The 14,668-nt window shown below is 48.8% G+C and overlaps 1 protein-coding gene across 2 annotated transcripts in view; it reads left to right on the top strand.

The window, feature by feature from the left end:
- The window catches only part of MAML3 (mastermind like transcriptional coactivator 3), a 365,957-nt gene that overhangs the window by 338,126 nt on the left and 13,163 nt on the right, over positions 1–14,668 (top strand). The window lies entirely within an intron of this gene.

The following is a 14,668-nucleotide window of genomic DNA, read 5'->3' as shown; positions in this document are numbered from 1 at the left end:
AGACCAGCAAAACAAACCCAGGGCGAGTCTGCAGGCCTTGCACACGGCTGCTGACAGACACCTGGTCAGGCTGAGACCCTCCTTTTTCCCCTGCTCGTCCACTCCTCGAAACTCTGGGAGCAGCCTCGTGAAATGGCTTAGCTTTCCAAAGCTAGTTCCATTCGGACTGAAAGAAAAAGAAGAAATTTCACCCTGTCACATTTTTTTTCTATTGGCTTTTTTTTAATTGTTAAAATTTTATTTGTTTATTTGTTTGTTTGTTTGCTTATTATGGTGACATTGGTTGACAAAATCCAGTAAGCTTCAGGTGACACTCTGAAGGTATATAAATGTCTAATTGTTATGTCATATGCCTGAAACTAATATAATATTGTTATGTCAACTGTAAATGAAGAAGACATTTACAAAAAACAATTTCACCCCGATAGTGCTTTTGTTCTTTACCACATTCACACCCCCTCCCCCCCAAAATAAAATATATATATATATATATATATAGACAACAGAAAGCGCGGCTTAGGATAAGCACGTCTCCAAGCCAGACCGCACTGGGCTTTGGGGGATGGGGACGGGGTGTCTGCCCGCCGGCGTCTGTTGCGGGACAATTCCTGGCCCGAGTCTTCTCCAGCGTCACCCCGTCCCTTGGTTTCAGTCATTCCATCCTCTTCCTCCCCCACTGCAGTCTGTGTCTGCCGTTCAGGGCCAGACAGCCTTTATCCAGGCGGCTCTTCACCCGACTTTCCTTCCTCTCAGTTTCCAGCCCCTCGTCCTGGCATCCGAGTCCTTAATGCCTCTATTTTGAGGACGGGGCCTATTTCTCCAGAGCCCCTGAGAGGAAGTGACAGGCCGTGAGACTCATGGTGACCAGCCCTGGAAACCCCCTCTAGAAAGTGTGTCTTCTCATGGCCCGAGTACCCTAAGAATCCAAGGACTCTCTTCTCGATTAAGCCGCGGACAGTGTGAAGGGATGGAGGCGCTCTTAGGCACAGCCTGTGGACACCGCAGGCCAGTGTCACTGTGAGTGGCTTTTCCCAGCCCCTCTTCGGAGGCCCACCACCTCTGCCTGTGCATTCCTGCTGCAGCTGATAGGTGTCAGTGATACAGTCGTGCGTGCATGGAGTCAATGCCCTACAAGATTTTTAAAAGTTCTCCCCGCCAAATGTATTCTCTGACTAAAGGAATACAGACCGTTGCTTGAAGGAAAACTCCCTGCCTAAAAGAGCAAAGAGTTGCCTGGCGCTCTGTACCCTCCTTCACTCCCTCCCCCAAACTCCCAAGTTACCTTTCCTTTCTGAGAGGTACAGATAGTGTACATTACATTTTAAGGGTTTAAATCAATTCTTTTTTTTCGGAACCTACCTACTTCCCTCGGATTGTCTGGAATCTAGAAGACATGATCTTTAAGTACTTATTTCCCTGCACATTTCGAGGGCAGGGCCTCGCTCCGTGCCCACCCCTTTGGCGTCTCCCCAGAACCCATGCTGACATGGCTGAGGGCTGCACAGGCTCGGCCGGATCAGAATACAGAACTGGTGAGATGCCGCTGGCCTTTGGCCACTGAGTCACAGCAGAACGGGTGGCCCAGAATTCCTGCAGATGACCCGCCGGCAAGAGCTGGCCTAGCCCGGGACAGCAGCTGTCAACAAGCCCCCACCCCTACCTTCCCTGGGCCTTTTAGTATCTTTACTTGGTCTGTCTCCCTTCTACTCGTTTAAGAAAATAAAACGTAAGCATAGTTTGACACATTACTTTTGGTGGATGCACAGAGAGAATATCCTATATATCAGAAAGGGAGAGAGGAGGGGGCGGGGGGCGAAAGGGAAACAAATTGGCTGCCTGCAGAGGTCCAGTGTCAGACGTCAGAGGAATCGAGTTCCTTCAGCCACTGTGGGAAAACCCATAGCAACGGGGCCCAGATAGCAGGAGAGACGGATGGGAGGGTCTGCAGCCCCTCCCTCAGATGAAAAGGCAGAACAAATAGGTGAAGCCATCCATTTTCCAGAGCCCAGTGGTGATTTCAGTGTGTTGTAGACCAGAGTATCTGCTTCTCCTCAACCTTGTCTCTCTCAGTAAGGGGTAGGAAGATTTTCGAAGAGAAGAATTTTCCTTTATTCGGGGAAGACACCCAGTCTCCCAAGCTACTGATACAAAGCATGTTTTCACTTGGAACCACCAACATATTCTTCAATCCTGAATTTTCAGTGGCCTGACTGGCTTCATTAGGGATGAACTACTTGTCAGAAATTATTTTTACTTCCGTCTCTAGATTTAAAAGATCGATGGAATAAATGCGACATTATGAAAATACCACGATTTCTGTTGCAAAGAAGAGTTCATATTAAGACCAAGAGTGATTTTCTGACTTTTTGAAAAATCCAATAGAGCTTAAACCCACTCACTAAGCCTCAGAAATACTTAGTGATCCCATTTGTTGTGAATTCTACTTGTCGTTAAAACCCTTTACCTGGGCCCCATGTAACTTGCGTTACTCTTTGTCGAGCCTTCTTGAAAAAAACTTAAATGAAACCCTTAGTAGGAAGTAGAAAGTTGAGGGGCAAGAAAAATGAAAAGGTTTCTTCTTCTCCGAGTAGTTTTGGTCATAGATCCTGTTATTCTTTGGTCTCGTCTCTTCATCCCAGGATATATTGTTAGGGCTTTAAAAATATTCAACATATACCCTTACTCTCCTTCTGGTTCAAAGTCAGGTGGTATATATTTAGTATACTGCTGTATACTAAATTCACATTAAATAAATTCAATTTTTAAAAAGTAGGGAGAGCAATGAAAACAAATTATTTGCGGTGATTTTTAAGCGGGATCCCTCTCTCTGCCAGATCTTCGGTAGCCACGTGAGGGCAACATGCGGATGGCAGAGACTAGAAGTGAGCAGAAGGTGGGACCATGGGACAAGCAAGTGACCCCACATGTTGCATGCGGGAAAAAGCGTGTGAATTCTTATTCTCACCAAAATATACCTTGCGGTTACATTTGACTCTTGACTCCTAAGTTCCCATAGTCAGGAACCAAGTCTTCCCTTCCTGGCTGGAACCAAGTCTTCCCTTCCTGGCTGGATTACCCCAATGCTGCCTCCCCACCCTGCCTTCCACTTCCCTCCCGCTCAGCCCCATTCTAATCTCTACCGGACGCCAGCTTAATCGTATTAAAGTAATGCTTTTATCGTTTCATTCCCTTTAAGAGCCTTTACTGTCTGTCAGTTAGGTCAAATGTCTGTGCCTGCGTTCAGACCTGTCCATGGCCACACCCGCCCCACACAGCTTTCCTCCCACAGACCCCAGCACACTGAAGTTCAGGGCCTTGGAACCACCAAGTTCAAGGCCTTGCAGCCACCACTTCCCTCCTGGCAGGTGGCCGCTCCCGCCTCCTCCTCCTCTGCTCACTCAAATCCAAATCTACACTTCCATCGAGGCTCCCCTCTTACCCTGAAGCTCTTCCCGAGCAGAACGAGAGAATGTTAGGGCTGGCAGGCGCCTTAGAGAGCCCCCGGGCGGGCGTCCGCATTCTGTGAAGAACACTGGAGCTCAGAGGTGTTCGGTGACTTGTCCCAAGTCACGGAATTTCCTAGAACCCATGTCGTCCTGCATCCCTCATTCCACCCCCTTTCTGCTAGGAAGCTCTGAGCGCCCCAGGTCTGAGCAGACTGGCTTTATGGAAATCCTGTGAAACCAGAGCACATACCACAGTCTCATCCCTGGCAGGCTGGACTCATCTGTCCAGCTTCTCAGTGAAGAGAAGCCTTGTCCCTCCCCGGAGTAAATATCCCCACGGGACCAGGGGGCCGTGGCTGCCATTCTTCAAGACTCCAACCACACCTGCCAGCATGCTGGGTGCTGGAGGCCCATGGGGATGCCCTGAGCACCCAAAACTTTTGAAAAAGTGGGGTGTATACATGAATTGAAAGAAAGCTTTAGCAGCAAATTATACATATTTTGCACATAACATTCTAGTGCTCAGATGTCGGGTGGAGGGTTGTGGTGAATGCTTATTTTCTGGCGGTAAATGTATCTTGGCCATGGAGTGATAGTATCTTACTGCTCGTAATATCAAAGCAAAGTCGTAAACACAACCCATAGTCACGGATTTTCATATTCTATTAAGCAAGTCAGTTGTTTGCTTGTTTGTTTTGTTTGTTTGTTTTAGCCATGGCCAAATATTTTCTAAGAAAAAATCGACTCTAAGTCCTTGAAACTGAAACTGAAAATGCCATTAAAGGTTTGGTTGACTTGGGAAGGATTTTATCCAGGCTGATTGAGAACCTGTCTACTCTTAAGATAGGGGAGGATAAAGAGGAGAAGGAACACAAGGGCGAAAGCAAAGTAACGAGTTGGGCGAAGGCCAAAGAAGCCAAGTGTGTCCGTTAGAGAAGCAGCCGAAAAGTAAGGAAGACCAGCGCTCCGGTCCTTAGTGCTGGGGAAGCATCCTCGGGGTGATAAACACCCTGAGCAGCAGGCGAGATCTCCCTGGGCCGCCTCAGCGTCAATCAGCCCCACCCTCCTGCTCTGACCTTAACCTCCTGTGAGCAGTTGAGTTTGAGAGAAGTCGTGAACGCTCTCAAAAGAGGTGTCTGTTCGGGGCGGAGGGCGAATCACGTCTACGTTGTCGAGCAGCTCGCCTGTACCCGGGAAGCAGGGAGACGGGGAGTAGCAAGTAGCTAGAGGAAGGAGCAGAGTGAAAACTTTCGGAGAAAGTGGGGGCGGTGGGGGGAGGTGGGCGTTTGAAGTGACGTCATAGGAGGGCAGACTTGGCTTTAGCTTCTGGTAGAAAAGAATAGGAGACTGGTGATTCGGCCCAGATATTTAAGCAAAAATGCTTATGCTTTTAGATGGGACCGGTGGCAAACTATATTTGGCACGTCACCCCATCTTAGGCCCGCGTCGCCGTCGTCAGCAGGAGCAGCTTTAGTCCTCACTAACGTGAAAGTCGCACATCCGTTTCACCCTCATTCTAGGGTCTAGTTTCATATTCGGCTGTCAACCTAATTTTTATCCTAAACAAAAGGCAGTCGCCTGTGAACAGGGATATCTTCTTTCGTAAGGCCAAGAAACCGATCTGACCATTAAGAAAGAAGAAAATATGAGCTGAAAATACAGGTCTTATGTAAAGTTTCGAATTTCCTCATTATCGTTAACATTGATGACAAGGAGAGCTGACGCGAATGAGCACTTGCTATATGCCAAGCGCCACTGAACCTGCCACCCGGGAGAAGTTCTCATAAAGGAGTGACAAGCGATAGACCCGTGGAGGTGATTTCTGGTCCTTTCCTGACCCCATCCTCCAGGTCACTGTGGGTGGTGTGGTGTGGAGCGGGGAGCTGTGTTCACTGCATCACGGGCACAGTCAAGGGGCTGTCTTTGAGGTCCTTATTTCTTTTAAGGCCATTTTTATCCCAGTTTGTCCCCGGCTCTTCTCGAGGTTAACGAAAGACCTGAGGCACTTCTATTTTTCAGAGTTCCCAGGTATATTGACAAAATGAACAAATGCCAACAAAAAAGGAAAAGAACGTAACAAGTTTTTGGTTTTTTTGGTTTTTTGGTTTTTAATACAGTGCAGCGCAATTGTGCCACTCACGAGATAAACGTGGGACTTGCAAAGAACGTCACTCAGTAACGTGGCGTGGATAGTCAGACTTAGTAACAGGGCACAACTTAGAGCCATAAAATAGAGGTATCTTTCAGTCTTATCTGGGTTTCTCAGTGACGCCGTGTAAAATCTTGTTTGAAGAATGTGTCTAAAAATTTAAACTCTAGGACTTTTCCGGACTAAGACCCAGGGTCCTATGGACCCCTCCCTCACCTCCCCCCACCCGTAGGCCCTGCCTGACCCTGTGCGAGCCCCTCTCCTAGACTTGCTTCCTCTCTAAGAACCTGGTTCTCGGCCAACATCTCTAAATACATAAAAATGTTCCTCCTTTCTCCCCCTACTTTCTCATGCCCTCCCCCGAGTCCCGGCCTCCTCAAATGCCATCACCGCTGGCCCGGCGTCCGCTCTCAGGGGTGTGCAGAGGGCAGCCTTCCTCTCGGAGCCTCGGCGTGATCACACCTGGTCGGCCCACAGACAGGTAGGTTCAGCGGTCCGAAAAGCAGTGAGCAGGCCGGCCTCGACCCGCCCGCCACCTTCCCCTGGCAGCATCTTCTGCTGAGAGGAGAGAGCAGGAGGCCAGGAGCAGCAGCTTCTGGAAGGGGATCTTGCCCACCCGTCAGAGCGGGTGTCGCTCGGCCACCCCGCCCAGGCTCCGGAGAGGACGGCGATGATGGAGGGAGTGCCCGCAGGTGCCCCCTCTTCACAGCGTGCCCCCAAGCTCCGAGCTCTGCTTCTCTTCTTCCCGTCTCGTGCTGGTTGCAGCAGAGAGCTCCATTTGGCAGCGTGGTGCGGCTCTGTCTATAAATGGCCATGCTGGCCGGGCTCCCAGTGTAACACAGGCCAGGCCTCCGCATCGGTTATGTAATCTTCGCTGTGATGACGTCATCAGAGAGGGGGAGCCGATCAAAGAGGAAAAAGCACGATTTGGGGGAACGGTAGCTCAGGAGAAAAATTCTTCCCAGCAGCAAAGCCGAAGACAGCGGAGACTCCTTCCTCCCCCTCCCTGTTTTTAAATCAAGGAGAGAAAGGCAGCAAGCACATGGGTAAAATCCTAATTCCGGGAGCAGCTGACAAACCACTCGCAGTTCATGTGTCCTGACAGCGGCCACTTGGATGCAGGCAGATGCTGTCCCCGCCTCTGTGGGTCTCACAGCCCCTGGGGCTGGGGTTTTCTTACAGCCCCTCGGAGTAGACAACCTGTGGTGGCAAAGGACAGTTTTCACCCGTCTCTCGAGTTCTTAAACTCTAAAGATCGGGCGGGTCCTGGCTGTGCTCTGTGGTTTCAAGCCTAGACTGGAGAAAAACCGCAGGGAGCAGGGCGGTGCCACAAAGGGACGCTTGTCCGGGTGGCTCAGAGCGTCCTGGGAGACAGTCAGTGCCCCGCAGAGCCATCTCGGGGGCCTGGGAGCCGTTGGTCGAAGTATTGAAGAGCTGACTTAGTTGCCGAAACTTGTAGCCAAACCCAGTTTGTTCCTACCATGTCCAGCTCTCGAAATCTCCCGAGAAGTGCCACCTAAGGATGACCCCTGCGTACTCCAGAGCATAAGATGGGCTCAGTGGAAGCAGGCCCGGTCCCAGACATGACCAGGGCTGCTCCTGAATGCGATACGTTCCATTTCATGTCTGCTTAGACTAAGTATTCTTAATTGGGTTTGTTTCTTTGGGTAGAGTTGAGGTTGTAATTATCGTTTAATAAATCCTCTAAATGTTAGCCATTTAGGTTGTTTTTAATTTTGTGCTACTCTAAGTCATTCAAGCGATTCAAGACAAATCTTTGCACGAAGCTGTGAATGTTTTCATGAGACGAGTTCTTAGAAATGGAATTTCAAGGTACGATGTTTTGGGGCCTGTCCCTCCGTTCCCCTCATGTCCCCCTGAACCATTCCAAAACATCGCTTCCTCCGAGAGGCCTTCAGTGTCCTCCCCAGGCACAGTCAGGTGCTTTCACTGCTGGGTCCCTGCTTTCTGCTGTCTCCTTGTAAATGGCCCAAGACACCCCTGCAAAGATGCTATCGGCTGCTCAGGAACTAGGAGAGCCTCACCCCTCATCAGCATTTCGGAGTCCTTGAAATCTTTTTCTGACAATTTAAAGACTTTATTTTTAGAGCACAAATTTTAAATATATTTATTTGAAGTAATAACGTTCAAAATAGAAAATTTGAAAGAGTATAAAAATTAAAATCACTTATAATCCTTATCTAACATGATTATTCTGTGACTATTGATTTAGAAACTGCTGCTTTTTCTCCTCTTAACTATATATTGGAAGGGTTTTTTTCCTATGTGATTAGACGGTCTGAGAAGGTGTGATTTTTATTGGCTGCCGAGAATTCATGGTATGGATGTACCATAATTTATTTAATCAAGCTCCTATTGTTGAACACTAATGAACTTTTAACCAATTTAGAGTTGCTTTGGTGGTAGAATTAATCACAACAAAGGGATCAAAAGGACTCTGTAATTTACATCAAAGACAGAGGAAAAGCATAACTCTCAAAGTAGGGTTTCCACTGGAGGGACCTATGACAACTACTTTCAAAGCACAGATAAGGACAAATGGTATTTTTGTTGTTTTTACCCCCAAGAAAGTCCTTGAGAGCCTGACCTTCCTGTGGCTGATGGTGCTCTCACATCTTGCACTGGACGGCCAGCTTTAACCCTTTCCTTCTTCTTCAGCAGAGACTCTCTTGAGGAGCTGGGAGAAGCAGTCTATTGTAGGGCCATCTTGTTTCCTCCTCCCCAGTCAACACGTGATACCGGTTTACGCTGGAATTCATCATAGCTCAGTTCAGCAAATATTTATTCAGTTGAAATTGTGAACCTAGCTCTGTGCTAGACATTAGGAGGCATTAACACACACACACACACACACACACACACACACACACACACACAAACTGCAGACCTTGCAAGAACTATCCTACCAGAAAATTACAACCTGTAAGCATCTGGAAAGTTGGAACTGTCTACCTCTTCTATGTTACCTAGTAAGAAACAGTAGTAAAATCATGTCTATACCTTAATCATGAACATGGAAAATATATTATTGCATGGGGGGGCTGGGAATAAATATAAAAGCACATCAAAATATTAACATGGTTGCCTTTGAGTGTTAAAAATGAATATTGCCTTTTCTTTCTTTTTACTTTCATGCGATGTTTTCAGATTTTTCCAATGACTCGGGGGTAGTAAGCAAAACATATATTTTTTTAAATAGTCCAGTGTCTAGATAAAAGCTCCATTCTGCTCATTGAGAGCCCAGAAAGAAAACCAACTTTAAAGTCTTAGTCCTTATTGTCTTAGGAGCTAAGCTAGAACCAGAAACAGCACTTCCCTCACCCTGAATTTCTAGAGCGGCATGTTCAAGAGGCCGTAGCAACAACAATCATAACAACAAGCCATTTGTTACATGGTCAGGGTGAGCCAGTCCCTGGGCCCTTGATGAGGCTGAGTTTCTACCTAGGCCTGTTCGGTTCCCCCAATGTAAACGGCTCCTTCTTAGAGGTTGAACAAAGAACTTGCTGAACACATTTAGCAGGCTTAGCGCTGGGCCTCAAGTTTCTGCCTTTTCAGTGATTAGGTTCTTAAATTGATAAACTGCCTCCAAACTCCATCGTCTTTGGGACCCAAGTAGCGCACATGATAAAGCAAACCTTTTAATCCAAACTTCTTCAATAATCTGCTGAAAGAGGGGTTTATATGGAACAGGCCCTGTTGGGGCCCTGCTATGAATTTATTGTAAGCAACTAAGTCTCCAAACCCATAGTGAAAAATTGTCCTGCACGAAGAAATTCTGTAAAGGAAACCACCATCCTGAAACCAAGTGTCTGCCCTGATACTTGATCAACTTCAAAGGGAATTCTAAGATTTTATTTTCTTTTGTTCCTTCCATTTATGGTTGAATGGGCCAATCTTATGCCCTTTCTCTAAATGTCGAAGTAGATACCGCAGAAGCATCCTGATTCAGGGTATCGGGCCACATATAAAACATGATGTTTTTTGTGCTCTTTCAGTTTCATCCTTTGATCTCAACCGTTTCTACTTTTTTATTCTATGCTTATTCCTCCCTCCCCCCCACCCCCTTCCTATTTCTTTTTACTCCAGCGTCCTCTTGGGTGGTCTGCTCAATGTAGACCAGATGCACGTTATGGTCAGTGGGAAAGTCAGAATCCCAAAGACACCACCACCAACTGGGGGACGTCAGACAAGTTACTTAAACTCTCAGAGACTCGGGGTTATTTGAGTCAGTAAAATGAGTTTAATTATGGAGGCGAACGCACCTAGCAGAGTGCTTTGCTTATAGGTGTTTCATTGTCTTCTTCCATTGTTGCCTCTGCTTCCTGCATGTTCGAAGAAACCAGTCCAACCAGAGGGGACTTTCCTCCCCTCCTAGCTTTCCATAGTTCTACCTTCTGTCAGACCAGGAAGTCCAGTGACGTTCGATGCTTCCTCAGTGCGCACCACTGGCCTTGCCCTTCCTCAGCTGGGCCGCTTCTCAGCCTCACCTCAGAGCTGCAGGAGCCCTGAGCTTCCCGGAAGGAGTGTGGCCGTGGATCCTTTCAGAATTCTTGGGTTTGCATGGCCTGAGCAGCCCTCTGAAAATGTGAGAATTTTGTTCCCAATGCAGAAGAACCTGCAATAGAAACCTGAGCCACTCAGCACTCTGACTCGCTATGGAAAATGCAGAGTTTGCTATCTCATCCGGAAGCTCTACTTGCAATCATTGCCCATAAACCAGGATTATTTGCCCCAGTGATTCTCAAATGGTGGGGGCTTGGTAATTCCCCGGGGGCTCGTTAAAACACACAACCCCCCCCCCCCCCCCCCCCGCCACCCCAGGATCTGGTTCAGTAGGCTTGGGGTGGAGCCCCGAGATTTGCATTTCTAACAACCTCCAGGTGATGCTAATCCTGGAACCACACTTTGAGAAACCCACATTTAGCCCATTATTGTTCGCCAGCTGCCCATACTGGAAGTGGGTGAGGTTTTAGCATCTCCTCAGTCATTTCCTTTCTTCGGCCTTCATTAACTCTCTCGCCTCCAAAGTTTCCACTGTCAAGGAGCCGTCTTAGGAATACGATTTGCATTTGCGGGCGTGGGGACTGAGACGGAGAGATCACATAGCATCCCTGAGCCACAGCCCTGGGGCCATCCTGTGCTGCCCTACGACAGGAAACTGCTGAGCTCCCTGCCAGCAAGTGTGATGATATTCTGCGTGAAACACTGGCTTCCGAGACTTCCAAGGCCTTCGGAAACTTAACACTTGAATAGTACCTTTGCAGGGGGAAGCCTCTGGACACTGGTGAGGTCGGACATGGAAGTCTCTTGGTGTATGGAATCTAGGCAAGATTCCATTTGGGCTGAAATCGATGTAATTGCTTATCACAGCAATTTTAATTACTCGATCCAGTTCGGTGTGTGTAAAAGCGCGGATGTTTTTCTTCTCGGACATCCTTTTTCTTTATGTATTGATTTATTATTACTTTTTCCTACCAGGAACAACCGTTTATTCGCCCCCGCCACCACCATGCCTTCCATTCGCATTTCCTTCCCAGCCACCCGCACCCGCGGTTGGCGCTGGCCGGGAGGGCGCCCCCTGGGCGCGCGCGGGTCGCGGACCTCGGGGCCCCCGGCGGCTCGCCCGCCCCCCGCGCCGCCCGGCCCGCGCCCGGGGCCCCCTCGGCGGGTCCTTTGTTAGGGACGCGGGCGCGCACAGGCGCTTTCCGGCCTGCCGGGATCGCACGCGCCCGCGTCCTGCCTTCTTAGAGTCCCCTAAGGACTTGTAAGGATATAGGCTCGAGCAGAGAGGCTAAATGACGCCCCAGGGGACTTTTTAAGTCAAATCCTAAATTTCATTTAGGCCGTTCGTGGGCCAAGCCATTGTAAAGACAGCGGCGGCGCGCCCCTCCGCGCCGGCTTTGTGCGGCCCGGGCGCGGGGAGCCCTGTCCTTTCGGACCGTCCTCGGGGACCGGGTTTGCGCCACTCTCCTCCCCACCCCCCAATCTCCACCTCCCCGCACCATCTCCTCCCGCTCCCAGCCCTTCCGTTTCCTTCCACGGCGTCCCCCACCCCATCCCCCCACACCACCTCCCTCCCCTCGGGCTGGAAGAAAAGTCGGTAATAAGAAACCAGTTCAGTGTCAGTGGGAGAGGGGAGGGGGGAGATCACCCCAGAGATACACGGCATGGAGAGAGAACTCATTTTGTGTAAAGAGGGCCTCGAGTCACCAGGGAATTCCTGGATTGTCTCAGGCTGTCGTGTGTGATGTCCATCACGCCGTGCGAACACCATCTGCTCGGTATTATGCTCTCAGTTGCCAGGCTACCTGCTGTACGCAGTAACACTTGACTGCCTGGCTCCACGTTCGCAGCGTCGCCCAGACGCGCGGGGCGGGGGCCGGGGCGGGGAGGCGCGGGAGTCATGATTAAGCCATCTGCAGGCGGAGGGGCGGGGGACACGCGGGCGGGCGGAAGCCCGAGCGCCGGGCTGACACCACCACCTGCTGGGCCAGAGGAAGAACAGCAGCTGCCCCTTGTTCCCCGGACGAGGACCGCCTGAAAAAGGCTGAAGCCCGGGGCATCCATCCTCAAGCCAGCTTGCCACCAAGTCTCTGTCTCCCCAGTCTCAGTCTTTTGTGATCCCCGCCAAGGAGCCAGCAATCTCTGGCTCGCCGCCAGCAACCCCGGCCCCTCTCACCCAAACACTAGGCATGTTCTTGAAAACACTTAAGAGGAATAAAGCTTCCCTGCACACGGATTTATAAATAAACAGCTGGCTGCTCTTGGGAGATATTTTTACCACAGCTGTTTTTTTGAAGTCGAAAACTGCCTCTCTGGGGGAGGTAGGGTGTTTTTTACACCTCCTGCCTCTCTCCAGCCCTTAGAAAATTGCTAAGATCTTCTCCCTGGAGGAGATAAGTAAAATACGTTCATTGGTTTTGATTTTTTTTTTCTCTCCTCCCTTTATTTTACTGAAGGGTAAGAGGTTTGGGGAGTAATGAAGATCTATGTGGCCATTTGGGGTTCTGACGGGAAGAGACTGAATGAGGATTCTTGGTAGAAAGCAATGGAGGTCGCTGGGCAAGGGGTGGAGTGGAGAACAAACCGGTAATTAAACCTAAAAATACCGCATCATTTGGCTTCGAGGCATTACATTTCTGATGACGAAAGCTCAGCCTGGTTTTCTCCAATTGCACACATAGTGTATGTCCTCCTTAGAAACAAGAGCGGTGGCATGAAATCCAGAAATTCGACAGACTGTTGCTCATTAAGCCCTTTCAGACTGGAGGTTAAAAGCCACCATGTAATATGAAGCAGTTAATGGCCTCATCCAGCTCAGTGTGTAAGGTGAGTCACTTGGTGCATCTTCGGCTTCCGAATACACGCCTGAGGCTGGGCTCTAGGTGTCACTCACCCGCCGCTGAACGCAGCAGAGCTGTCTGGGAGAGTCCTAAAGGTGTATCAGCCTAGATCCACGGCCGTTTCCTGTGGATGGCAATCCTTTGAAAATGCACGTGGCTCTCCTGCCGCTGTCCTCAGGTCTTCAGTGAGAAACGCGGAGGTAAAACCTTTGGGAAGGAATCATTTGGGGAAATACATAGTCCCGGGAAGAAATAACCTAACTCTCCCCTTGAGGAGGTTTTTATTTCCTCCCACTGTGCTTTTGAAGTATTCTTGCCGCGGGAAGACAGGGGCCAAAAGTGGCTGGATGTGTCGACATGGTCACGGGGTGGAGATAAGGCTGGGAAGGCCGCACGTCACTACTTACCACTTGTGGGCATGCGCCCCAGCTCCCCCGGCAGGACAAGAATATCTCAAAGTGTGCAGAAATAAACAGGGCCAGCCCAAACCAGCCCTGTCATAAAGTCAAGCTGAAGAAAACTTTATCTTCCCTTGGCTCTCATTTTCATTCCAGCTCTCTCTTCCTTATCAAAACTGGCAATTAAACATACTGAAATACACAGGGGGAAGAAAAGCCTGTATATCTGTATTTTTGCTGATCGGTTAGCTATACTTCAGTGTGAATTTGTTAAAGTGTCAAGTCATTTAGCCATTTATTTCTAAAAGTGGCAAGAAACAGTTTATTATCCCATTGAAAGGAAGGGCTTGGAAAACAAGAATTGGGGGGAAAGGAAAGACTGAAATATCTTGACCCCTGCAAAGGTCATTCAAAAACTAAACTGGTAACACAAAGGTTCCTGGCATTTTTGAGTATAAGCTCTTTTTAACATAAATATTGCATAGCTCTCTGTGTATTTTCTCTGTAAACACACAGTTATTAGGCAAAGACAAAAAGTGTTAACTTCAACAATGACACGTTTGAAAAATAGTACATTTATGAGAGACGTACTATAAATTTTGTCTTCAGGCAGTTCTTAGGCTCACACTTGGCGCCATGGACCTGTAGCCTGGGGAAAGGCCTCTGCGAGTGGAGGGAATGCGAATTTAGACTGAAGATCAGTGTCTCGTTCTGCCAGTTATGGGTCTTCCATTTATCATGTGACCTGGGCTACACGCACTTATGAACCAGAACTCTGGGGCTCTGGTTTCAAGGGTGACAGGAGTAATGGATTTTCGCTTCGTTTTTTTGGTTGTTTTGCCTGTTTTGTTTGGGTGGTGGAGTGGGGATTAATTACTTGAAACCCGAATGGACTGAAAGGAACATTTCTACAGAATGTTCAGACAGTGCTTGCCATCACCAGGCGTGCTTGGTAGAATGAGCAGGAAAGGAAGTGTCTAGAAACTGAATCTTTATTTCCCTTAGTCATCTACGCTGTCCAGCCAATACACACGTCCTCTCTGAGCACGATCTCTAGTAGTCAGTCACTTGGGTTGTATGTAAATAGGTCTCCACCACTTAAGGAGTCCTTAAGCTGCCATCATTTGAATATCCAACACATAATTACAGAATCCGGAGACCCAGGTAAACCCCCCACATCTAAGTCGTCTCAGGCATACAAGACTCGGGTCTGTTTTTTGAAGATGTTGGGAGATGATTATCTTTGGGCAAAGCCCATCCCCACTTCTCACCAACAGCTCTCACCAGCAGGATTTTGTTTTACATTTCAAA

The sequence above is a fragment of the Pteropus medius genome, unplaced genomic scaffold (assembly GCF_902729225.1).
Source record: "Pteropus medius unplaced genomic scaffold, Ma_sr-lr_union100, whole genome shotgun sequence".
Lineage (NCBI taxonomy): Eukaryota > Metazoa > Chordata > Mammalia > Chiroptera > Pteropodidae > Pteropus > Pteropus medius.
The sequence above is the reverse complement of the archived record's forward strand: the minus strand, read 5'-3'. Positions and strand labels throughout refer to the sequence as shown.